General features: G+C 50.2%; 1 protein-coding gene and 1 long non-coding RNA gene across 3 annotated transcripts in view; one reads left to right on the forward strand and one right to left on the reverse strand.

Annotated features, from left to right (window-relative positions):
- The window catches only part of LOC121478164, a 29,198-nt gene extending 16,880 nt beyond the window's left edge, over nucleotides 1–12,318 (reverse strand). Inside the window, exons 1-2 of the long non-coding RNA XR_005984424.1 lie at nucleotides 12,137–12,318; nucleotides 10,600–10,760 (exon numbers count right to left, since the gene is read on the reverse strand). This is a non-coding gene — a long non-coding RNA (uncharacterized LOC121478164). The remainder of the gene's footprint in view (nucleotides 1–10,599; nucleotides 10,761–12,136) is intronic.
- Nucleotides 9,249–24,514, forward strand: part of RIPOR3 (RIPOR family member 3) — a 72,934-nt gene continuing 57,668 nt past the window's right edge. Inside the window, exons 1-3 of one of the 2 annotated variants that reach the window (XM_041733047.1) lie at nucleotides 9,249–10,051; nucleotides 22,065–22,189; nucleotides 23,345–23,481. The gene's annotated coding sequence lies outside the window, so the exon portion shown is untranslated. The remainder of the gene's footprint in view (nucleotides 10,052–22,064; nucleotides 22,190–23,344; nucleotides 23,482–24,514) is intronic. The other variant, XM_041733048.1, reaches the window with a different exon arrangement.

Consider the following 24,514-nt stretch of genomic DNA (forward strand, 5'->3'; position numbering starts at 1 on the left):
GGCCATGGCGTCCTGCATGGTGGGGCCCCATCTAGCTCTTCAGCTTCATCTTTTTGTTTTGCTTGAAACAAAACTCAAATGCCCTAAAATTCACCCTTTTGAAGTATACAATTTAGGGGGCTTCTGGTTGGCCCAGTCAGTAGAGTGACTCTTGATCTCCGGGTTGTGACTTCAAGCCCCATGCAGAGTTCAGAAATTACTTAAAAATAAAATCTTTTTAAAAAGTATATAATTTAGGGATGCCTGGGTAGTTCAGCAGTTTAGAGCCTGCCTTCAACCCAGGGCGTGATCCTGGAGTCCGGGGATCAAATCCCACATCAGGCTCCCTGCATGGAGCCTGCTTCTCCCTCTGCCTCTGTCTCTCTCTGTCTTTCATGAATAAATAAATAAAATCTTTAAAAAATAAAAAAGTATACAGTTTAGTGGTTTTTAACATATATATTTGGGGGGAGGGGCAGAGAGGGATAATTTTTTTAAAGATTTATTTATTTGAGAGAACACACGTGCAGGCAGAGGAAGAGGGAGAAATAGTCTCCCCGCGGAGCAGGAAACCCAATGCAGGCTCAATCCCAGGACCCTGGGATCATGACCTGAGCTGAAAGCAGATACTTAACCGACTGAGCCACCCACGTGCCACCAGGGTACCACAGCGCTGAGCCACCCAGGTGCTCCTCCCTACTGGTTTTTAATATATAAAGACTTATGCAACAATCAGCACTATTTAATTCCAGAATATTTTCATTACCCATGAAAGAAACCCCATACGTATGACTAGTTGCTCTCCGACCCGGCTCCATCCACCTTTGCCAGTCCCAGGTAGCCACGAATCTGCTCTCTATGGATTTGCCTATTCTGGACATTTCATATAAATGGAATCTTATGTGACCTTTTGTGTCTAGATTGTTTCACTTAGCATCAAGTTTTCTAGATTCATCCACATTGTAGCATGTGTCAGTACTTCATTCCTTTTTGTGGCTGAATAATATTCCATTGTAAGAACAGACCACATTTTGTTTATCCAGTCACCAGTTGACAGACACCCTGGTCATTTCTCCTTTTTTGGCCATTATAAATAATGCTGTTTGTGTTCAAGTTTTTGTGTGAACATATATTTTCCTTTTTTCTTGGCGATGTGCCTAGGAGTAGAATTGCTGATTCTGATGGTATCCTATGTTTAGCCTTTGAGAAACTGCCAGACTGTTGTCTATGGCAACTGTACCATTTCACATCCGCCCCAGCACTGTATGAGGATCCAGTGTCCCCATGTCCTCCTCTGGCCTCATCTTGTACCACACTGTCCCTAGCTTTCTTGGCTCTAACCCCATACCCTCTGTTAGCTCTTACACTGGCCCGACTCCCTGTCCCCCAGCAGAAGGAGGGTCTTGAAGATGCCTGCAGTTTTTCTTCTTTTTAAAAAAATTTTTAAAATTTATTTTAGAGAGAGACAACACAAGTGGGAGGGCAGAGGAAGAGAGAGAATCTCAAGCAGACTCCATGCTGAGGGTGAAGCCTAATGTAGGCTTGATCCCAAGACCCTGAGATCATGACCTGAGCCGAAACCAAGAGTCAGATACTTAACCAACTACTGCAGCCCAGGTGCCCCAAAGCCTCTGGTTCTAACCTTATCAGAGACAACACCTCTTCATCAACCCTGAAATGAAATTCCTCAGTAATGTAACCTACCTACTTATATAAGAAAACAATGTATATGTAATCCTCAAACTGTGTAATAAAGGAGAGTAAAAAGTAATTTATAATAAAATCATCTGTATTATAATGCTGGAAGGCATAGTAAAGTCTCCAGGTGCTTGAGCTTACAGGTAAAAAGATGACAGCTTCAAGTGCAGGCGGACCACCCACGTGCTTCAAGCACACGGAGTTTGTTGCCAGAGCTGTTCCTCCAGAATAGCAACCAAGGAGAATTCCCAAGCAAAGTTCAGTCTTCTCTCAATTTATATGGTCCTGGCATTCCAGGGGAGTTCAGTATATATAAAAACCAGGTAGAAAACATTCTGTGTTTGTATGTAAAACAAAGCTGGGCTCCAGGTTGACCTAACTGACCCAGCGAACGTTCCAGACCTCCTCTCACCAGGTGAATTCTCTTTCTGGGCACCCTGTGCTGCTTCTTCACAGCACTGGACACCATTTGTGGACACATGTTCATGTCTTCTTTTTTATTTTTAAAGATTTGTTTATTTGAGAGAGACAGAGAGAGAGACAGCGAGTGCAGCAGGGGAAGGGGCAGAATGAGAGGATATCCAAGCAGACTCCCACTGAGCACAGAGCCCAATGGAGAGCTCGACCTCACGACCCATGAGATCAGGACCTGAGCTGAAACCAAGAGACAGATGCCTGAGTGAGCCACTCAGGTGCCCTGTCTTCTTTTTATTGAAGTCCAGGTCCCCCACCAGACAAAGACCCTATGAGGTCTGCATTTGTGACCTTCCCATCTTTGTATTTCTAGCCCTGAAAGTGGTGCCTGGTACTTGGACATTTCCTGAATGAATTCCTGCCTAGAAGCATTCTTGTCACTTCCTCTCTTGTCCCGGGAGTTCTTAGCATACTATGCCAAATTTATCTGTGTCCCTAGTGCTAACGACAGTTCCTTTTTCATATGAAAAATAATGGTCATATATTTAATAAGTGAACAGAAGCAAAATTACCATTGGGCTACCAGTGTCCTCATAAAAGGGCTAAGGACACATTATGACACATGCTTCCACAAATCCTCCAGAAACTGCTGTGCTGGAGAAGCAGTCATATGGCAATACTCTTTACAGCTGTGGTTTCAGCAGAGAACCTTCATTTTAACTGTGTTAACAATGATTTCCACTCTAGCTGCTGTGTAGCAAACTACCCCAAAACTTAGTAGCTTAAAGCAACGATGAGTGGGTCATTTCTCACCGTTCTGTGGGGTAGCAGTCTGGGCAGTAGTCCTGTTGGCCTTCCTGGGCTCACTCGTGGGGCTACAGTCATCTGACAACTTATCTAGGGCTGGAGGGTCTAAGGGGGCCTCACCCATACACCCAGCAGGGGTCTGGCTGTCAGCAGAGGTGCCTTGGTTCCCTTCCCCATGTATGTCTGGTCTTCTGGGTGGCTAACCCAGGCCTCTTCACTATTTGTGGTCTTGAAACTCCCAGCAAGTGAAATTAAAGGCAGAAAGTGCAGGTTGAAGGCTTGGTTCCAAAGCTGGCAGACCACTGCTTCCACCTCACTCTGTCAAAGCAAGTCATAGTGCCACCAGATTCAAGTGGGTGGAGACATACGCTTTCAGAAGGAGCCGGATTAGCACACTGCAAAGGGCAGTGAACCCAGGGAGGACACTCAGTAGGGGCCCTTACTGTCATGACCCGCCACAGCAACCTCCCTGAAGCACACTCTTCTGGCTCCTGCTTCTGGAATGAAGGGTAGTGCTGGCTCCTTATTATTGATGGAGGTTCTTTGGGACCCTGGGTCTCCCCCTGGGACTTGCATCTCCTTCTCTGGCCCTGAAGATGGAGGTGCAGAAGGTAGAGGTTGAATGTGTTATTTTCTAGATTTTTGTGTCGTTTAATTTGGAGAGCGGGACCTCATTTTTGCTTTAAGTCCTGATATCTTATTATTGTCTCGCTATTTGCCTTGTTTCTTTTCCAACTCAACTGCAATAAAAAATTAAGTTAATGGAGCATTCTGGCTACTGGGTCTGTAGATTTTACTACAGAAGTACCTAAGGGTTGAGAGCACTGATTCTGGTGCAAGACTATTTGAGTGTGAATCCTGGCTCAATTACTTGCTATGGGACCTGGGGAAAGTGACTTCACCTTCCAATGCCTCAGTTTCCTCCTCCGTAACATGGGGATTGTGACACCACGGATGAGGCTATTGGAGGGATGGAGTGAGGTGGGCACTGCAAGCCACTGGAGCAATGCGTGGAACAGCTGGGAAAGTGCCAGATCAGGGCACTTGCACACAGGCCAGGCAGTCTACAGCTTCCGCCATAGATGGTCTTTCTTTTGGGGTAGAGGGTAGGCAGAGGGAGATGGTGGCTTAATTAAAAAGCAGTCTGTAATCTCCGTTGTATGTCCATGAAGCAGCAAAGCCAACATGTGCATGCCTCCTGCTCATAACTGTGTCTCATTTTAGCCCTATTACGAGGTATTTGTGCTTTCGGTATAAATTATAAATCTAAACACATGCAGGGTTTGTTTTTCCCCCAAAGCAGATTCCAACCAGCATGAAACCAGCCAACCCAAATAAATTGTGCACTTAAGTCCATTGTTTCCAGCAACATGTAAACTGTTGGGTTGTAGAGAACTGCTTTGAAGAGGGCTCCCCATTAGTGTTCCGAGCATCAGGGTTCAATTTAGGCAGTGCATATTTGAAGAGTTTACTAGAAGTTTATGGCAAAGAAAGACACGCATGCTCGGGGAGGGGGGCAAAGGGCTCTTATCAAATTGTACAGGATACATTTAGGCGGTGTTGTCATAAAAGCACGAAATAAAGCAATAGCCCTGAACTCAAGGGGACTCGCAGAATTCCTCAGCTGGGGAAGTCATTCTGGGAATGCAAAGATCGCTTTCAATGTTATGTTTGTAAGGAAATGACAGTCACCAAGTGGAGAATGTCAGGTCCTCGGAGAAACCCTGTGGGCACTCACGTGCAGAGAACTATTTACTTAACTGGAGTTGGTTCTGAAAATATTTGACTCTGGAGGGTCCCAAGGGGAGTGTGGAGGGTGTCTGGGATTTTCTCTCAGGTCGGAACTCGGCCTTTGCTAATCCCCTTAGCTGATAAAGCTCCAGTCTTCGGAGCAGATTCATTCCTCTGCTGAACCAAGGTTTATAGCCCTGGCAGACGCCAGAGCAGGGACCTGTCGTTCTAAAGGTTTCCCCAGCAAAACAGAGCCTTCTTCTATCTGATGAACTGGTAGCTTGTCACAGGAGCAGAGGTGCCTGGAGTGAGGCTGGGTCAAGATGAGTGTGGAGGAGAGGTCTGGGGATGAAGGATCTGGGTATTTATCTCCAGGAAGAACCCAGCAATGTGACATTCTCAGCAGGACTGAGGGTGGACAGAATCGACAGAGAAGGGGAATATTGATGTCACTAGCAGGAGAACGATGGATTTTACCAAGTAGGCTGAGTTTGGGGGTTTGTTCTTTCTGTTAAGTTCACAGGCCCTTTCACCACCCCAGACTTTGTCCCCACCATCTTGTAGGATGCTGGGCATTCATGGCAGCAATGAGTCCAAAAAGCCAGAAGCGAGGCCATCTGGGTCCCAGTCTGGCTTCTCCATGAGAACTGGACAAATGAGGGAATTTAGCCCTTAATTACGAAGCACTTACTCTGCTCTGGGTTACTAAGCATGCAGTGGCACACAGGGCTGTCCTGGTCAGGATGGACCAGGTGGAGAAGAATGAGGAAACAGGCAATCTCAAGGGATGACACAAAGATGATGATGATGATAACGGCTATTTAAGAGGAGCCAGGCAAGGTCTGCACACTTTCCACATAATGTCTTGTGCTTGTCAAGTTTAGCAGCATCCATGCGCATCACTTTGGGATCCTGGTAAAATACAGGATCTGGTCTGGGAGGCCTGGGGTTGGATCTGTGACTCCACTAACAAGCTCCAGTCTACTGGTCCCCAGACTGCATGTTAAGCAGGAAGGTATATTTCATCCAATCCTCAGACCATACCACTGAAGCTCTATAGGTATTCCCATTTTACAGACAAAAAAAAAAAAATAGAGGCCTGGAAAGGTTAAGTGACTTGCCTAAGGTAATACAGCTGGGACAGATAGGCTAGGACCAGACTCTAGGGTCTGTGTGCTTACACAGCTCTACATGATAAGGCATTGAGGATGGTGCCAAGAGGGGCACCGTGCCCAGAGTAGGGGCTCAGAGAGCTCTGGGAGAATGTGCTTCATGGTAGGCTGCCAGCAGGTTGAGGGTTAAGGTATTAACCAAGTGAGAGCCAAGCAAGGTGCTGAGAGAAGCCCCAGGGTAGAGAATTCCCAGCTGAGGGGCTAGGGGAACCAGAAGGACAGGCTGTGCACAGTAAGAGCACTTGGGTTGTTTGTTCAGGCGAGGGAGCAAAGCAGGAAAACGGGCAGAGACCAAGGTTCTGCAGGGCATGAAAGCTGCCATTTTGGCCTTACCCTGAGGGCCTGAGAAGGAAGGTTCTCTGGAAAGATCACATAACCTTTCTGTTTACTCATCCTTCCCTGGTGACACCCTTCCTTGGGACATTCCCTTCATTCTCAAAGGTGCTGCCCCACCCAGCACTTACTATCTGGCCTGAAATGAGCATTTGGCACTGTGGGTCTCTGTTTACCCATCTGTCTTCTGCTAGAACATTTCCTCCTTATTCATCTCCATCCCCAAAATGCCCAGCCTGGCCTGTGGGGTGACAGCACCTGCCTTGCTTACACCATGAGGATGCTGTGAGGGGAGCCTGGGTGGAGATGGTAAAAGAGTTTGAAAGTACTGGATATGCCGTACCATTTGGAAGGTGTGTGCTCGTGGAAGCTGGGGCTCGTGGAAGTGGGTTCTGGGGCGATGGGTAGTGAGATCTCCCTGCCAGACCACCTCTTTGCCTAGTGTCCGCCAAATGCCAGTAACTCAGGCACCACTGTGACAACTCTGGCCATATTCATCCCCAAGGGCTCTCCTATACTTAAGATTTTTCTGTAAACTGATTTACTTTTTCCCCCAACTTAACTGTAAGAAATCTCAAACCTGCACAGAAGTTGAGTGAAGAGCATCAAGAACACCCATATGTCCCTCCCCTAGATCCACCAATTGTCAACATTTTTGCCACAACTGGCTTTCTCCATTTCTCTCCAGATCTACATGTTAAAAAAACAGCATGGGCCTATTTTTATCTGAGTTCATTACAAATATTTAAATAAACTTTAAAATTTAGTCTCATTTTAGATTTACAAAAAAACTGCAAAGAAAGTACAGGGAACTCTTCTATACCCTGCCCCTGACTTCCAGCCATCGTTGACATCCTATGTTACTATGGTACATCTGCCATGATCAATGAACCACTATGAATATGTTATTGTTAACTCTACTCCATGTCCTATTAGGATTTTGTTCATTCTCCCCTTATCTGGTGGACTTACTTTTAAACTTTAAAATATTAAGAACAGGAAAGTATCAATGGAAAAACCATCATCACTTGCCAGACACCGTCATAGCTAGACACTATTGGTTGCTGAGTGATTGAAGCCTGAGGCCTGCTTTCTCTTTGTTAAACAGATTAGTAAATGCTGGAAAGGTGGTCAAATCAGATAGGTATAAAGCTGAGACTTCCTCACAGGCCAAATGGGATTGAAAGAGCAGTGCATCGGGAATAGGAGGGCTTTCCACCGGGAGGTTCAGCATTGTGTTGGGCCCAGTCTGTGCAGCTCCTAAAGTCGCCTTGGGCACTGACCCTGTGTAAGCCCTGGGCACGGTCTCTCTCTGCCACATGTTCTGACAACTGGACACCCCACATCTGAGACAGCGTGGCTCCAAACCTGGAGCTTCCTTCCACGCTGGAGGATGTCACTTGTCTTCTCGCTCCCCTAGCTCAGTTCCGGAAGCCAACAGGCATGCGACATGTGAAGGATCCCATCAATAGCACAGGAGGGGCACCTTGCATGGAACACAAGGTTGAGTGCCCATTGTGTTTCTCGTGTCATCAGTGATGGGGAAGCAGACAATCTAAACTGTTCAGTAAGCCCTTTATCTCTGTGAGGCCTGAACTTGTTCATACTCAACCCTGGCAAGCATTTCAAAATGGTTTTCATGTTTTATAAGTTAGAGTAGGTGACACGGTTTCCTGAAATCAAATCAGCACTTTTTAAAACTTTCCTTTCTGATATGTATCTACTGTCCTCATTTCCAGGAGACCTAAGCTCCCGACAGAGTCACCAGGACCACTCTCCTGCTCTTGAGGGATTTCATTCTGTGACAAGTCCCTGCTGGCTCAGGGGTCCCACATCTGAGTGGAGGTGATCACACTTGAGTGTCTGTAGAATTTCTGGGTTCTCCCTTCAGCATGACTGTTGATTTCTCAGTGGACATATTGTAGAATTCTTTGAGTTCGTCTAAGCAGGTGCATGCTTGGATGAAAGTTTCTCCACACCTGGGTGCAGAGGAGGAAGCTGCTTGGGACACAGGCAATAGATGAATCCATTTTCATTTTTCAAAATGAAACTGTTACAGGGAAGAGCACCATCCTTAAACTGTTTTGCCCCCCTTCTTCCCAGAGGTAATGGCCCAGTTTGGTTTAAATCCTTTAAGACTTTTCAGGCTTGATACGTGTTTCCGTAGTATCTCATTTTTTGTGTGTGTACGAAGCAGGGGGTGGGGGGTTTACACAGTCAGGATTATGACAAATGTATAATCTTGACCCCCTTTTCACTCAGTAATATGTCCTGGGAGACTGACTTCTTCTTCTTCTTCTTTTTTTGGAGACTGACTTCTCTTGTTACCTACCAACTTAGCTCATTCTTGTTAAGCTGCTGCCCACTGAGCCACAGCATTCTGTGTGGTTGTTTTTTGATGGATGTTAACATTATTTTCAATTGTTTCCTATGATAAACTTTCTTTTTTTTTTCAAAGCAGACCTGTGTGTGCAAGCCTCCTTGGGCACATGCATAAGTTATGTTCTGGGTAGCGGGCATATATACTCATTTCTGGTTTTCAAAGGTTTTGCCAAATTACCCTTCAGAGTATACACATACACATACACATACTCTGTGTGTTTGTGGGGAGGAGTGTCAGTTACTATCCTTTGGGGCTGCTTATTTCTGGTTTCTTGTCTCCAGTGGCTGTAGGGTGGAAGGGAGCCAAGGAGAGGGAGAGAGAAATTCATCTCTAGGTGTTACAGGCTGGTTGGTTCCATGGAGCCAGGCCTCTCTGCTGTGGTGGTCAATGAGGGCTTTGTTCCTGGGTCCATCCCTGAGCAGAATCTGAAAGCTGCTGTGCCAAGGTGACGAAGGGAGCCCTTCATGTGTCATGCCTAGGCCCCACCCCCTGACTGAGACACATCAAGTCTGTAGGAGTCATACATACAAATGTAGCAGGGGCAGCGGGGGTTGGGGGAAGAGCCTGAAAAAATTAGGTTGGAAATCAAGGAAAAAAGGCAGTAAAAAAAGCTGACCACTAGCTCTAAAGACGTAAAGGGAAGATGCCAAGCTAATTCACATCCCAAGAGAAGTGGGAGGTGCAAAGGGGACGATGGGGCTGAAGGAAACCAGGACCACAGGATGGGGTGTGTGGAGCATCAGATCCGGGCAGACAGAGGGGGACACATGGGGGAGAGGGAAGAGAGGAGGAGAAGGAGGAGGAGTGAGGAGAGAACATGAAAGTGGCAAGGTAAGAAGAAGAGGCGGAGGCAGAGGAGAGAGGGCGAGGCTGTGTCCCTGTCTGTTTGTGATTAGCACACAGCCCGGCACAGAATGGAGTAAACAGAAACTTCCAGGCGTCCCCACACCCCCCTCTGAGGCGAAGCAGAAATCAGATGCTCCGTGATTAATCGTAGAGAGTTCAGGACACAACCACAAGCGCTGTGCGGACTTGAAATTAGCTGCCTTTTCCCGTCCCATTGCCAAGATGGGAGTGGGGGGTGGGACGTGAAGCGGTGGGGGCCCCGCCTGCTGGGGGCCAGCATGGAACTCTCCCTGGCAGAGCTCAGTGACACTGACGGGCAATCGGCCGCGGCCAGAGCAGCAGGCAGCATCCGGGGAGAGCGGGCCGGCCGGTGGGGGGCCCCAAGCAGGCTTCCTGGAACCCCGGCTCCACAGCTGCCTGCGCCCTGACACAGGCCAGATAACAGCCGGGTTGCGCTATCAGAGCCCGGCAGTGCGCTGTCCCCGCCCGTCCCTCGTCTCCGCAAGGAAGACTGGGGGACAGTGGGCTCCTTGGAAGCAACCTCCGGAGAGAGTGGCTAGTCGGGAAGGGCTTCCCGGAGTCTGAGCTCAACTCTTGCAGTGGATGGGAGTCGACTCGGCGCCAGAGGAAGCCAGGCTGCCTGCAGGAGGACGTGTGACCCAGCCTGAATGCCCATACCTGCTAGATGGTGAGTGAGGCTGGCGTGTGGACCAGACGCTAGAGGGAGGTGAGGGGTGAGGAGGACAGCACTTGCTCACGCTCTACCCTGGAACTCCACCAGAGAAGGGAGCCTGAGAGGAGGCAGGATGGGCTTGCTGTGTGGCTTTGGGCAAGTTCTCTCCCCTTCCTGGGCCTCCATCTGTCCATCTCTGAAATTGAGTGGTTGGAATAGTTAATCTTTAAGGAGCTTTTACTATGACTGTGTTTCTTGAGTACCTGCCATATGCCAGGCTCTGTGCTAGGCATTTATGAAGCTCTGATAACTCATGGATACCCACAAGCCTCCCATGGGGCAAGTATTATTACCCTCCTGGTACACTGAACAGAGGCTCAGAGAAGTCAAGTAACTTGCCCAAGGTCACACAGCTGACCAGTAGCAGAGGTCAGCATCAGATCTTGGTCTTTCTGACTTGCACTGAATTCTCCACTTCCAGTAGTCTGTATTCTGTTCTATGATTCTGTGATCTCCCCATGAATGAGGGGTCCAGGAGGAGAGAGTGTCAAAGGGAGGATTACCTGTAGGAGGCAGGCAGAGAGGTCAGGACAGAGGCAGCCCCAGGGTGAGCAGCCTTCACCTCTGGACCGGTGGGGGCACACGTCCTGGGCAGGGGCTCCCGACTGGAAAGAAGAGTGCCCGATGCTGTGTGTTGTGTGGGCCACGCTGCTATAGGAGGCTCCTGGGGGTGGGAGAAGAGGGTTAACATCAGGCAGGGGTGGAGAAAGCTGGGCGTGGGACGAGTGGCACATGCCTCCACTAGGTTTTGTTCCAATTTTATTTTGCTTTTCCAAAAATCTGTTTCAAATCATTTTGGGCCCCCACTGCTCCTCTGGACGAAACAGAATTGTGAAACACATACAGAGCTTTCCACACGCCTCCCTTGGGAGGGATCACGTATTAATATTATCAGAGGCTATTTACATATACATCCCCACAGCTGTGGCAGCAGCAGCAGCCAGAGAGATATGATGCAGATCAAGTCAGTGAGTGTCTCCCTAGCACTAAGGAGGAGGATGCCCATTACATCCAAGAGCCTGAGAAAATGAGAGCAGGGCGAGGCAGGTGGGAAATCTCTTGGGGCCAGGCATCTGGGCAGAGTTGGAGATCCCAGCACCCAGATGCAGCCTCCTCTTTTCTCTCCTCTTGGAAAATTCTACCCTGCAGCAGCTCTGTCCTGACTCAGACCTCCCTTCCTTTTGGGGATTGACTCAGGCACTCTGCCTTGGGCTCAAGTAGAGACCTGAGTGGGGGTCCCGGGCAATACCCCCAGTCCTAGGCACACCAGGATGACTGGTCATCCCACTCACTTCTGCTCTTGATTTTTCTTGTAACCTTGAACAAGACACCTCCCCTCTTTAGGCCTCTGTTTCCTCATCTATAAAACGAAGGGATTATTTTAGGAAATCTCTCAAATCTCTTTGCAACTCTAAAATTCTGTGAGTCTGGTTGGAGGGCACTTAAGTTCTCAACAAGCTGAGAGAAGATGAAGGTCTCCCACAAGCCTGCCCCCAGGGAGGGTGCTGGAGGAGGTGGCAGGAAGGTAGGCTTGAAGAAGGGACTGATGACCTGCAGTGCCTTGTTACGGACACTGCGAGCTTCTGAGGAGCTGAATGGATTGCCTTCATGGGGAGTGACTGAACCCAGATGCGTGCTGGCTGTAAGCCCTTACCTTCTCTGCATCAGCTCAGCACTGCTCCAGGGTCCCCCAGTTCTCTCTAGGGAGCAGCAAAGAGGTGTCCCACATGTGCCCCCAAATTGGGCTCTTGCCCTGCTTGTCCTCCCTTGCAACTCTCAAAGCCCCCGCCCTTTCAGTGCCCGAGCTGCTCTGGGTTCTGGGTAGAGGGAGGGACTAACTTCCTCCCCACCTTGTGACCCTCTTGGCCACGCGGTCCCTACACAGTGGTGTGCTGGAGCCAGCTTGTACCAGCTCTTGAAAGCCAATGGTCAGATTTTCAGAAATTTGGTGAACTGTTGCTACACAGAGCCACTATTAAAAATTAAATTTCACATACCTGCAATTAAATAAATGGTGTTATAAAGGTAACAAGTACTCACTGCTCATTACTTTCCATGTCTGAAAGGACATTTGCTGCTCTGTGGGCTCCTGAGGTTACTTTCGTCCGCATTGTCTGTCTGGTGGAAGCTCTGGCAGTGAGCTGTTACACATCTCTTCCCAAGTCCGCATATAGTGGCTTCAGGTTGGTGGCCTGGGAAATCCGCCACAATGGGAGTCATTACACCGTGGGAACTGGTAACGGTCCAACTCAGGGCTCAGTTTAATGTTGTGCTGATCATCTAGATTGAAGGAAGGAGACAGGAAAAGTTAATGATGCAGAGAGAGTGCCATCTCGCCTCTGTGGCTGTTACATTGTCAATAGCACCAAAATGAAGGCACTTGCTCACTTCGTGGATACACTTCATTGTATCACTTTTGTCTGACTCCTTATACCAAAGAAAATACCAACCAGCCTTGAACTACCCTCACTCATCACTTGGAAGTGTAGGCTGACTACAGACACAAAGGTTGGGGGCAAAATCAACAAACCCCTTCTGTTTGACTCAGTTGAATATATGAAACTTATAAAAGGGGGTACTGCAAATTTTATTTTTATTTGTAAACTATGTGATGCACTTTACTTTAGTACCATCCATAATAAACCTAAGTGGGGGCAACCCCGGTGGCTCAGAGGTTTAGCGCCGCCTTCAGCCCAAGGCATGATCCTGGAGACCTGGGATCGAGTCTCATGTCAGGCTCTCTTCCCTGCATGAAGCCTGCTTCTCCCTCTGCCTGCGTCTCTGCCTCTCTCTCTCTCAATGTGTCTCTCATGAATAAAATAAAATCTAAAAAAAAAAAAACCTAAGTGTGTGTCTATGTGCATGTGCACATGTGTACATGCATATATTTGCATGTACACACCGTGTGCACATGCATGCACACATGCACACACAGAATGTTATCTTCCCTGGAGCACCAATTGCTAGCCTTTACCAGCATACTACTGGCCCCACAGCACCTTTGCTTGTGCCCAGGGTCTCAGAAATCCTGGCATGGACCATCCTCAGCCCTTACCCAAAGGGAGTCAAACTCCAGACACAGCCTGGACACAAATACCTCAGCTCCCTCCTCTTGCTTAAAATGTATCAACAGCCCAACTCCTTACTCCTGTTCTGAGCATTGGAAGGGAAGCAGAGACTGGGCTGGGTAGGCGGTGTCGTCTGCACAGGCCACATCTGGGACCCAGTGCAGGCGGCGGCGGCCCTGGACTCCTCACTGCATTCACTGGCTCTGCGTGCAGGGGCATTGCTGGCGATCCATCAGGGGCAGCTCCCTGTTAATTCCATCTGCTTACAGGCTTGCTCCCGCCGTACTTCATTTTCATGTGCAAAGCATGATTCTCTAATAGAAACGGCATCTTGGAACAAGTAGAAGGAACAGCTAAGCCAAACCTATAGGAAAGTTAAGACAATTTTCTATTTTTAGAAACCCTGGGAGCCAGGTGGGCCCTTTCCAGTTCTCCCAAGCCAGCAAGCAGGAGAGGAAAGTATTTCTCATTCCTGAGTTCCGTCTCTTACAGTCGAGGCCGAGGAGGAGGCCCAGGTGGGGACGCTGGCTAAGAGAAGCTCAGCTATGATGGCAAGAGTGGAGCCAGGCTCACAGCAATTTTCAAAATAATTTAAAATGGGTTTTATAATTATTTTATTCTGTGCGCTTGGAAGGGCAATCCTGAGTTTTGGTGTCAGTGGCTCCCACTCTAGGCAGCCACGTTAAGTCAGGTGTCTCTTCTTCCAGACTATTCATTCACTCATTTTCACACCTTCCTTTTTTTGTAATTTTAATTTTTTTAAATATTTTATTTATTCATTCATGATAGACATAGAGAGAGAGAGAGGCAGAGACACAGGCAGAGGGAGAAGCGGGCTCCATGCAGGGAGCCCGATGTGGGACTCGATCCCGGGACTCCAGGATCGCGCCCTGGGCCAAAGGCAGGTGCTAAACCAGTGAGCCACCCAGGCATCCTGGGGACTCTGCTATAGGATTCTGTTGTGGCCAGGTGGCTGCTACTGTGTTGTCCCTTGAACTGAACCCGCCACCCCCTCTCCACCCCTGCTCCTCTGAGGAGAACACCCAGCACTGCCTTCCAAATGAGTAAGGGAAGGGGAAAACCCTACAGATGGGAGCATGTGGAGTGCATACATGTGCCCTCCAAATGCACCACTGGATGCCCCCTTCCCCTTCACCAGGGACCAGACAGTCCTATGCCTGATTAATAGCAGACGGAATGGCCAAAGGCCTTGTGCACTTGCCCGGAAACCTCCATTATATCCCTGGTCTCCAAATCCTAGTCAAGAAAGCCTTCCTCCATACTCAAAAAAATCAGTCTTAGGTGGAAATGAATGAATCATAACCTCTTTAGGACACAGTGAAAGAGGCTCCTGAACTGCCCTGCCCTATTCACCCTTCCACCCAGCAGTCTAACTATATTTATAAAATAAAACCCCCCATATAGCCACCACCCAGTCTGGGAACTAGAACTTTGACAATAATCTATACCTACTTACATGTTCTTTCCCACCATAGTAGCTAAGATCTTGAATTTTGCATTAATCTTTTTATGGCTTTTTATTTATTCTTAGTTTTTTTTGAGGGGGGGAGGGGAGAGGGAGAGAGAATCTCAAGTGAGCTCCATGCACAGCACAGAGCCTGACACCGGGCTCTATCCCCGGACCCTGAGATCATGACCTGAGACAAAATCAAGAGCTGGATGCTTAACCGATGTGAGCCTTTCCATGGCTTTTTACAAAACCGTGGTAAAAGATACATAAAACTTACCATTTTACCCATTTTTCAAGTATACAATTTGGTGACATCAAGTACATTCTCAATGTCATATAACCATCTTCACCATCCATTTACAGAACTGTCATCATTCTGACTTCCCTTTTTTTAAACAAAATAGTGTCACTTATATATTTATGCCCAAACAATAGATTACGGACTTTTGCTTTTCTTTTTGAACTTTATAAAAAGATATACTGTTGTCTTGTGCCACTGTTTTCATAAACCAGATTTTCAAAATTTGTTACTAAAATTTATCCACGTGGTTGCCCCTGGCTCCTTGCCTCTTCATTTCCCACCGCTGTATGCTATCACGTGGCATACCATGACTGGTTTCCCTTGTCTACCGGCAACTGGGTTGTTTCCCACCGTGTGCCTGCTATCAGAAGAGGGTACTGCTCTGAGCATCCTTGCACCTGTCCCAGGGCACACATATTGGCACGTGTCTCACGGGTATACCCAGATGCAGAACTGCTGGGCTGAAGGGAATATGAAATGATGCACCCAACTATTTTCCACTGTGGCTCTGCCAAGTCACATGCGCCCTCGACCATGTGGCATTTGTCTGATGGCTTACTTTTTGCCACTTGAATGAGTGGAATTTCCCCTGGATCTCGACCACCACCACCACGGACAGGCTTGGTGGCTATTAACTGTGTATCTCCAGGTCTAAGAATAGCCAAAAGCCTTGAATGGACCGCAGGTTTGTGATGTCCACCATCTTTGTGGTAGAGCCGCTCCTGAAGGGAACGGAGCCTGAAAGCAACACTACAGGAAGGAAAATGTGGAGAAGGGATTCGAGACCTTACCCTTCCCTCCACCTGCCTTTACTTATTCTGGCACTTTTTTTTTTTTTTAAGATTTTATTTGAGAAAGGGAAAGAACACGAGTGAGGGGGAGGGGCAGACCCACCACTGAGTCCCCGATGTGGGACTCGATCCCAGGACCCTGGGATCATGACCTGAACAGAAGGCAAATGCCCAACCCACTGAGCCACCCGGGGGGCGCCTATTTAGTCTGGTTCTCATCATGTGTGGGACATGGAACGAGGAAGATAGGGACAAATCCTCACTCAGGACTGGTACTATTGCTCACTCTACCTGTATTGCTGTTAATCCATTCAACCTCTCAGATCCCACAAATGGAGGTGCCCTCATAGGCCCCACTTCACAGATATGGAAACTGAGGAGCAGAGAGGTTAAGTGACTTTTTTTTTTTTTTTAAAGATTTTATGTATTTATTTGAGAGAGTGAGAGAGACCATTTGTGAGGTGGGAGACGCAGAGGCAGGAGGAGAAAATCTGAAGCAAACTCCACACTGAGCACTGAGCTGAACACGGGGCTGGATCCCACCACCACGAGATCATGACCTGAGCCAAAACCAAGAGCTGGATGCTTAACTTAACTGACTGAGCCACCCAGGTGCCCTGAGAGGTTAAGTAATTTGCCTAAAATCCCACAGGCAGTAAATGGTGGATGGGTTTGAATCCGGTTTGTCTGGCTTCCTCCACAGGTTATGCCACTCTTTGCAGAGCCTGGAAGCGAAATGGCACAACTTCTTCAATCCTACAGACTTGGATTCATGTCCTAGATCCCCTACTACCATGCTGTGTGACTCTGGGCAAGTTACTTCAGCCTCTCTGCACCTCTAAAATTGCAAGAGCTCTCTTTTCTAGAAGTTTCATTAGATATTATTTCTTATGCCTTACTGTTTCTTGTTGGGTTGTATGCCTATTCCTCAAATTTTCCTGGAATATGCTTATTGGCTTATACCTGCCAGGGATCATCCCTGGGGCTGAGAGATGAATTTCCCCCAAACCAGTGTCTGTGGATCAGGGAAGGCACAGGGTATCCCAAAGCCAATGGCTGTTTCTAGGAGGGAAGTGGTGCTGGGCAACGAGAGAGCAAAATGTCCATCCCAGGCTCAGCTGCTTTAGGTCACTGACCTCTGTGACCATACTATTGCAAAAAAGGCCAACCTGGCTGAGTGGTACCTCCACAGGCTGCCTCTGGCCTCGCCTGTGTGAGGTGGATGGCTATGCACGGGCAGTTGCACACAGCATGTCTGGAATACCTATTCCAAAGGGTAATTCCCAGGGATAAAGCGTGTTTATACTTTTTTGGGGGAAAAATTCCATTTCTGTTGCCAATTAGTTCTGCTTGAGAACAGCTTTTCTCAACACCAACACATTGGCCGCCCAGCCTTGAGTTCTGTTGATTAGCTCCAAAGTGGGGAAAAAAGTAATTTCTTTCTTTCCTTCCTCCACCCCCAACCGTGAAACCCGGCTGTTCGTGATGAAAGGGGTCCTGTGGATCGTTTAGTTTTCCTTGTCATGACTCCAGGAAAGGCTATAAAAATAATCAGTGGGCCCCGCTGGCCGTAATTGACTGTAGAGAGAAGTTGGCTACCACAGCGTCTGAGTTATCAGAATCTGTTGCAGACGCAGGAGGTTTCAGTCAAGCTCCTCTGATTACACCTGCTCCCCCCGGGCCAGTGAGGGCCAGGAAGTGCTGGAGGTTGTCTGTGAGCTTCTCTTCTTTCCCAGGTTCTGGGGAGTTCCTGGCGGAGGGACCCCGGCCAGAGGGAGAAGCTGGGAGGCCTTGCTGCAGGGTGGTTCTGACATGCTCTGCCTGCATCAAGCCCCAGCTCCATCGTGTATAGCCATGAGCCTTGCACCAGGGACTTGACCTCTGGGTGCCTCTGTTTCCTCATTTTAAAGTGATGATAATGGTCCCTCCTCCTGGGACTGATGTAGGATCAAATGAGTTAATGCACGTGGGAGAGGCTCAAATCCTTCATAAATGTCAGCTTTTATTACTCAAAACCCTCCCGCTCTTCCCCCCTTGACACCTGAGTCGTATGTGGTTGTGCCAAAGTACCTCAACCTAGTCCCCTGCTGATGGACGTGAGGTTGGTTCCAATCTTTTGTGACAGCAAATAATGCTGTACTGAATAGCCTGTGGCTCTGTGTGCCCGGCCCTCTCCTAAGGTATGTGACCCCCACGATAACCTTGGCTCTGGACTTTCCTTCCTGGGGCCTGGAGAATGAGAGATGTGCGGGTGAAGGGCCAGCCCTGGCCTGGCATGCAGACAGGCCTGTGGGAAGGCGGGGTCAGGCCCTCCCAAGCCAGGCAGGACAGATTCCTCCCGTGTCCCTCAGGGGAGTAAGGCGCCAAGCGGTGAGTTTCAAAAGATTGGGGCTGGGGCCATCCGGCTCCCAGGTTCCTCTCACATGCCCTGAGGTGGTCTGGAGAAAGGGGATCTATGCCATGCAGGTTCGGCCCATCCTCTGTCATGCTCTTCCTCCAAGAAACCTCCTGGGGATCTGGACTCCAACAACCTTGGCTGTCCCTGCACGTATTTAGCACCAATGGTATCTAGCACCCTTTTGGGAGCAAAATGTGCGGTGACTGAGAATCTTAGATGTGAAAGGCAGCTGGATTTGGTCCTAATTTCTTAATATGCCCATCCATGTAACCCCCTGCCCTTCTGTGTCCTCCTTTGTTTAGGAGAGATAATGATCCTAGGGATGGCAACAACTCAGGAAGGTCTTGGAGGTCGCAGTGATTGTTTACCTGCTTGTAACACTAAGGAGTGTCTGACACTATGTCAGCCATGGGAAATATAAGCCTGTGTTAGCAACGCCTTGGTTTGGGAGGGCCTGGCTCTCACCACACTGGGTTGTGGGTCCTTGCAGGCAGAATGTCTCATCTGGAAGCAGAGTACAAAGGGAATCTAAACTCACTGTGTGGCCTTGAGCAAGTCGGGCCTTGGCCCTCTGAACGGAGTTTTCTATCAAAAATGGGGTTCTGATGACATTACCTAACGGACGTGTCGCGACGACTGAGAGGCAAAGCACACAATGCTCAGCAGTGCTAACAGTTGTAAACAGCCTTCCAGAAACCGGCACGGCATTGTGCACACTGTTGGTGCTTAGTGAATACAAATGAACTGAGCAACAGGGTCAAGTCTGCTTGTTATAAAGTGGGGTCTGGGAGAGGCATAGTTAGAGGGACTCATTTCTCATGTTGCTGACCCCGTCAGAACAAAGGGAAGAGCCCAATAGGACCGTACCTGCAGTTGTGACATCTGTTATTCTTAACTCTGTGAGCTGAAGGACCAGGCATCAGGCATCATCACCCCCATTTTACAAACCAGAATCCAGGCCCCAGAGAAAGGGGAGCTTCACTGGCTCCCCACGACATGCACACAGCAGTACTCACTTGTCCTGTCTCTCTGTGCAGTGGTCTTCACCCTGACCCTCAGCCTCACACAGGAAATGGACCTCGGGGGCAAGATACAGTGTCCCTCTGTGGCCGGAGCCCTTGTACATTTCTGACATTTTTGTGTCCTGGGACAAAGGGTGAACAAACTCACATGAACTGTTCTTGTTTCCTGGTGGAAAAATACTCCTGACCCGGGGTGGGGGATCTTTGCTATCACACTGTGCTGTGATGTGTGGTTCTGCCTGTATTCTGCCCCTCTCTGCCCTACCCTAACGATTTAGCGGCAGTGATTATAGCAAATCTAGATCGTGCAAATCCAGGGATAGCCTTAGAAACTGTTGGTGGGTACTGAACGGGCCAGGGGGCTTCCTGCATCACAGCTGCTGGCCCTGGGTGCCAGTCTTGGATGCTGTTGGACTCGCCCTCAGTTGCTCAGTAGGCGAACAAATGAATCAGCAGATATTCGCTTCCTTCACATAACCTTTTTCCTCCTATAAGGACACCAGTCATTGGATTTAGGGCCCCCCAACCCCGTGTGACCTCATTTTAACCAGTTATGTCAGTAAAGACTATTTCCAAATAAGGTCACATTCCAAGTCTCTGGGTAGGCTTGGATTTTTCAGGGGCCACCATACCTACTAAACAGCAGCTATCACTAATGCGCCGCTTACTGCAGTCTGTGCAGCACAGCTGATGTGCTGGGCACTTTTCTGTGCTCCTTTCATTCCCTCCCCCCTTAGCCCTCTCTACAACCTTGTGAAATGAGTTCTAGGATCATCTCTGTTTGAGGCCAGAGAGGTGAACTGACTTGCTCGAGGTCACACAGCTGGTAAATAGCAAAGCTGGGAGGAAACCTCTCCTCTCTGACTCTACAGCTGGCAGGGTTCTGAGACCCTCCAATCCCATTCCAAGGGCTTGGAGTCATTGTACTTTCTCTCCCAGAATCCCAGCCATGCGAACTATGCTGTCTCCTGGCCCACACCTCTCTCCACTCTCTCCAGACACATCTTCCCCAAAGAGGCTATAAAAAGGCGGGGGCGAGTGGGGTTGGATCTTGTCTTCACAAGGGCAAACATGATGTTGTGTTGTCTGGGATCACTGGTGCCCAGCTCTCCTGTGGGTGGGAAGCACGCGACCCTCACATATGTAAGAGCATGCCAGACGCATATATTTCATCCTTGACAGGTGGTACCATTTTAGGAGCCTTGACTTGGGCTTACAAATTGAAAAATGGTCCATTAACATGTAATTTCTTTGTCATCAAGACATTGCTGTTGAATGCTTACAAAGGGATTCACTTGGTCGGGTCCACAAACCCCGACTTCTTGGCCCAGGCCTGGCAAAGGCCTTTGCAGGCAGGATGAAGCTGTTTCTCTGACAGCAGAGAGCAGGGGCCTGGTGGGGCCGGAACAGGGCCTGGCAGAGACAAATGAGTATGTTGCCAGATGATGTATGGCAGTTTACCTTTTAACACGCCTGTGTCGCAGCCATGGAAAGAACTTGCTTCGGCTAATGGGAGATGTATGCAATCAGGAGTCTCTCAAAGCCACAAGCTCAGAGGCATGAGGAAGGATTGTACTGGGGCTTTGGGGCCAGGAAATAGCTGCTCTGTCAGCACAGAGAGGCAGGAGCCTTTTCCTAGCCAGTAAGCAAGTTGGAAGCCCCTGGGCAGTTCAGGGGCTCCCCAAGAACAAAGCCGGCCTGCAGAACTTTGCCCCCTGGGAGGGGGGGGGTGTTAGCAGTTGGGAGAGTGGCTAGCCAAGTGTGTAGGAGCCAGCCACACCACAGAGAGCACTGCCCCAAAGCCAGACTGCCTGGGTTCAAATCCTGCCTCCCCCACAAACTAGCCAGGCCTTAGACAGCCCCTCTGTAAAATAGGGATTATAACAGAACCTACCTTGGGGGCTTCTGGTGATTTCCTGAGCTAATGGCACAGAAAGAGTTCTCATGAACGTTATGATGATACGGTGTAGCACTGATGGGGTACAGAGAAGAGCCAAAGTCAGGACAAGAGAGAAGCTGTGCTGTGCCTTCTGGCTGTGGGTCTAGCGGCAGCTCCTAACTGGCTGCACGCACACCATGCAGGAGCCTCCTCCCAGTCCCTGCCCCTCAGGGCAATTGGGAGACCAGTGCCAATGTTGGCTGTCACCCTGCTTGGCCAGAATCCAAAAAGTGGGATTAGCTTGATTGGGGAGGATCCATGAGGAGAGCTGGGGTTACCACAAACCACTACCTCCCTTACAGGTGAGCTGCCCAGGGGCTAGCAACCACTCTACATGCCTGTGGACATCAAAGGTCTGATTCACATCCCCAGCTCAGAAGCAAAAGAAGGACAGACAAGGGCTGTGTGGTCCCCATGGCCCTTCTGCCTAAGTGGCTCCAACCCCAAATGAGATGACGGGGTAGATGCACTGGTGTGCATCTCTGGGCCCTCAAAACTGGGGTGATAGTTCAGAGGTTGGCAGCACAGCGGGTCCAGCTCAGGTTTGGGGATCACACAGACCTAGGGCAGGGAGGGCTGGACGTGCATCCAAGCCAAAAATCTGTTCTGACTTGGAATCAGGCATCGTTACATGTGAAGGCTGAAGCCTGACCCCTCCACTCTATCCCTGTCTCCCCCAGGACTGACTGCTCAGGAGCCGTGGCCAGCTCATGGTACTCATGCCAGCTGGCTGTGGCTCTCCCACGAGGGTCAGTTTCTAGAGCTCTCAGATGCTGTGGCTGTTGGCTTGCTTGTCTCCATGGCACCAAGCCTGGCCAGCTTTTGGGCAACAGTGGCCCCGTGGGGAACGTATAATCCGTGAAGAACGGATAGCAGAACCTAGCGTAGGGATGGCCGGGTGGAGAGCAGAGCATGCCTTTGGGCACCCTGACCGTGCGCAGGCAGCTCTGAGCATTGGTCCTTTGTTTTAATTTTTAGGTAATCTCTACACCCAATATGGGGCTCGAATTTATGATCCCGGGATCAAGAGCTGCATGCTCCACTGACTGAGCCAGCAGACGCCGCTGAGCACTGGTCCTTTAGAGCCTTAGGAGAAAGTCCAGGTGATGAGGTGAGGGTGGAGGTGGTGGTAGTGGGGGGGTTCCAGCTGGGCACCTGGCCTTGTGGCAGCTACCCAGTGAGGGCTCTTTACAGCTTCACCCTGCCCTGCCTCCGCCCTCCCGCACCCGCACCCCGGGAGCGGGGCAGGGGGGTGGGGGTGGGGGGGTGGGCTTCACTTCCTGATTCTCTAACCCTCCTGCTCCAGCCAGCTGTCCCATTCACATTCATTCGTATGTCCCTTTTCTCGGTCCTCGCAATGACCCCGTAAGGTGGGGGTGCAGCTACTATGCGCCCCTTTTTTTGAGATCACGGAACACACACGAATGTGAAGCAGCTGGTTCAGGGGCACAGAGCTGACGAGGGGGCTGGAGCAGTCACCCAGCGCTGAGTAACACATGGCCCCATCACTCAGCGCCTGAAAACAACACCTGTCCAAGATCTTACGGTTTCTGCAGGTCAGGGTGCGGGCGTGGTGGCCGGGCCCTCGGCGTCAGGCTGTCACAGGCGCGCCCAGGTGTCCGGGGGCAGCGGGGGTTCCGCTCGCCTCAAGGGGCAGGGGCAGAAGGGGCTTCCCAGGTGGCGCGGGCAGGGGTCCCTTCTCCTCGGGGAGGGAGGGGGCGTCCCGGGGCCCCCAGCACGGGGCCCTCTCCCTCGTGGCCGCTTGCCTTCTCACAGCGACGCAGCCCGGACGGCGCATGCGTGCGCATGCGTGTGGACATACGTGTGGACGTGCGCGCGCGGGCGGGGGGTGCACGTATGTGCGTGCGTGCGCGGTGCAGGCGTGTGTGCGCAGGCGCGTGGGCAGGGACCTGCGTGCGCAGGTGGGCAGGAGCCAGCGGCCAATGGCAGAGGTGGCGGCGCGTCCCTTTGGGCCCCTTGCGTGGCTTTCTCCCAGTGGGAGGCAGGCGGTGGGGCCCGCTCACGCTGAAGAGGAGCGCGAAGGCCCGGCGGGCGGCCCCCTGTGCCCCCGGCCCCCGGACACGGGCCACCTGTCGGCCGCCACTCAGCATCGAATGGCGCCCTCGCCTGCTGGGGGGGGCCGGGAGCCCCCGGGGAGACCCCTCGCGCTTCGGACAGGTGCGGTGCCGCCCCGGAAGCCGCACGCTGGTGGCCGGGCCGCAGGCGGCATCTTTACCCACCATCACGTGCCTCTGCAGGAAAAAAGAAGGAAATGCCTTTTCATTGTTTCCTGTAACTGAGCTGGGATTGCTCACAAACCCAGGGCGACGAGGAGGAACACGAGATTTCGTCCGATCTGGCCAATTTAATCCGATCCAGTGCTGTAGGTCTTCAGGTAATGTTCAGTCTCAGATTTCCTTCTGCTCCATCCTCAGCCCCCCCCCCCAAGGTGGCGTGGGGTCCGGAGCCCCCCGGAGGCTCCCGGGTGGATGGGGAGGACGCGGGGCGTCCAGCCACGTCCATGGCCCGGGACCACTGCTGGCCTTTCTGACGCTGGCGGCTGGCGGCTGGAGGAACACGTGCTCTGGGCCCGGAGCCCTGCCTGGCTGACTTGTCTGTCTCTTCCTTGGCTCAGAGCCCTCAACTCCGCTGCATCTGGCCCCTGCTGGGGCTGTCCACCATCCTCACACAGTGTCCCCTAGGAAAAGGGATGTCCCTTAGGTGGAAGACCCTGTGGAGCCCGGAAAAGTGCAACACTGGGCAAGGCTTCCTTCCTTCCATCCAACCTGGGGCATTTGCATGGTCACCCCAACTTAAACTGGTGAGCGGTGATCTCAATCCAGCTTCCTCCTTGAGCCTCCAGAGGGTCAGTGCAAATCCCTGCCTTCGTAGCTGGCTCTGCTTGTACTAAACAAACGAATGAAATAAATAAATAACAAAATAGAAGTAGCTGATACTTAGAAAACACCTGAATCTACACTAAGCATCTCACGCACTAACTCGTTCAACACTCGTAGCAACTCTGTGAGGAAGTACTGAGTCCCATTTTACAGATGAGGAGACTGAGGCACAGAGACGTGACATACCTGGCTCCCAGTCACAGAACTCTTAAGTAGCAGAGCTGGGATTTGAACCCAGGTAGCTCTTGGGTCCCTACTTTGCACCAGCACCCTCTTGTATGCCCCTTTGCTTTCTGGGCTGGAGCCAAGAGAGGGATAGAGGGATGTCCTCTCTTCTATGCATGTGGTCCTTCTGCCAAAGATAGCAGGCCTGGGGGCACGGGTGAAGGGAGACCTCTATTTTCTTGACAGTGTGGGAAAGTGCTATGCTTCTGCTATGTTTGTTGGCACCTAAAGGACTTTTATTTTTTATTTATTTATTTTTTAAAGATTTTATTTATCTGTTTTTGAGAGAGACACACAGAGAGA

Source organism: Vulpes lagopus, chromosome 18 (assembly GCF_018345385.1).
Source record: "Vulpes lagopus strain Blue_001 chromosome 18, ASM1834538v1, whole genome shotgun sequence".
In the NCBI taxonomy this organism is placed as follows: domain Eukaryota; kingdom Metazoa; phylum Chordata; class Mammalia; order Carnivora; family Canidae; genus Vulpes; species Vulpes lagopus.